The sequence below is a fragment of the Schistocerca serialis genome, chromosome 10 (assembly GCF_023864345.2).
Source record: "Schistocerca serialis cubense isolate TAMUIC-IGC-003099 chromosome 10, iqSchSeri2.2, whole genome shotgun sequence".
In the NCBI taxonomy this organism is placed as follows: domain Eukaryota; kingdom Metazoa; phylum Arthropoda; class Insecta; order Orthoptera; family Acrididae; genus Schistocerca; species Schistocerca serialis.
Window position 1 is genome coordinate 214,922,860 of NC_064647.1, and position 1,932 is coordinate 214,924,791.

Below are 1,932 nucleotides of genomic sequence, written 5' to 3' on the forward strand. Positions count from 1 at the left end.
TGCGATTAATAGATGTTTGCCCATCATACTCATTACTCGTGGCAGATTAATCTACCAAGTCCCGTACGAGTTCGGGCATAGCGTGTGCGTTCGCACAAGAAGATCAATGGCCGGGAAGCCATATTTTAACTATATATGACGATAGTATACACACACGCTATGCCCGGAGTCGTACGGGACTTGGTAGACTAATCTGCCACGCGTAATGAGTATGATGGGCTAACATCTATTAGGCACACTACGAATGTAGTGGTGTGGACATGTTGTGAATGTGGGTCTCACGGGGAGCGTGCAAGGGATAAGTCCCTGCAGGTGCACTAAGCTCTGTGCCCTCGGTGGCTCAGATGGATAGAGCGTCTGCCATGTAAGCAGGAGATCCCGGGTTCGAGTCCCGGTCGCGGCACACATTTTCAACATGTCCCCAGTGAAGTATATCAACGCCTGTTGCAGCTAGGGTGTCCATTCACTTATCATTTCATTTCTAGCAAATCTGCAAGGTCTTCAGCGGTAACGGTTCTTTCGGGAACAGATACTATCGTCATACATAGTTATTTAAATGTGTCTGTCTGTACTTAAATTGCTGAATGACTGAGAAAAAGATATTTTTACGTTATTTGAATCTGAAACAGCTGAGTAAAACTGAACGTACTGAGCCTACTTCCTCTTTACTTTTTCTTATCGTGTCAACACTGACCCACAATATTCTACCGCAATGCAATACGACTGCTCAAAAAAAATTGCTACCTGACTTCAAATAATTAATTCAAAATGGCCCTGACTAAAAAGAAATCTTAACAATAACCTGTACATTTCATTAAACACTTACTTCACATAAATCTTCGCGAACTACTGCAATAGAGCGAGCGTAAATACTAAATATAAGAGTCTAATTACTAAAGTCACTAACTACTAATAGGCATGTTGTTAGCAGGAGAAAGATTTTGTTGCAAGCCATATAATGTGTATTTTACCTTAATAATGTGACATCCAGTTCAAACACGAATTTAAATCGTCACTGAAAACCAGTACAAAAATATATAATCATGAATAATTTTAAGAGTCCAAGTCGGATACTCCCAGATCATTAGCCTACGCTAACTGGTGAGGCGTCTCCCCTCTATCAGTGCTAACTTTCCACATCTAACATCCATCACTGCTGACTGTTCACCTCCAACTGCCCAAAAGTACTTCCATCACTGCTGGCGACTAACTTCCAACTGCGAAACAGTACTGGCGATTAAATTTCAGCAACGAGTCCGACCAGCTACAGAGTCCCGTACAAAGAAAGCGCAGTCAGAGATCCAATGCAAAGCGCTACACAGCGCTGCCAACACATTAACAGCCCACTTGCAGACTTACGCACGGTAACTCCTGATATCATTTCAATGAAGATGCTTGCGGAATTTTGACAGTTACGCTATTTTAACAGTTGTTGTTGTTGTGGCCTTCAGTCCTGAGACTCGTCTGATGCAGGTCTCTATGCTACCCTATCCTGTGCAAGCTTCTTCATCTCCCAGTACTTACTGCAACCTACATCCTTTTGAATCTGCTTAGTGTATTCATCTCTTGGTCTCCCTCTACGATTTTTACCCTCCACGCTGCCCTCCAATACTAAATTGGTGATCCCTTGATGCCTCAGAACATGTCCTACCAACCGATCCCTTCTTCTGGTCAAGCTGTGCCACAAAGTTCTCTTCTCCCCAATCCTATTCAATACTTCCTCATTAGTTATGTGATCTACCCATCTAATCTTCAGCATTCTTCTGTAGCACCACATTTCGAAAGTTTCTATTCTCCTCTTGTCTATTTATCGTCCATGTTTCACTTCCATACATGGCCACACTCCATACAGATACTTTCAGAAATGACTTCCTGACACTTATATCTATATTCGATGTTAACAAATTTCTCTTCTTCAGAAACGCTTTCCTT

General features: G+C 42.2%; 1 non-coding gene across 1 annotated transcript; it reads left to right on the forward strand.

Annotated features, from left to right (window-relative positions):
• The first annotated feature begins 328 nt into the window (after positions 1–328).
• On the forward strand, positions 329–403 carry Trnat-ugu (transfer RNA threonine (anticodon UGU)). Its single transcript has one exon. It is a non-coding gene; the product is annotated as a tRNA-Thr (tRNA).
• The last annotated feature ends 1,529 nt before the right edge of the window (positions 404–1,932 follow it).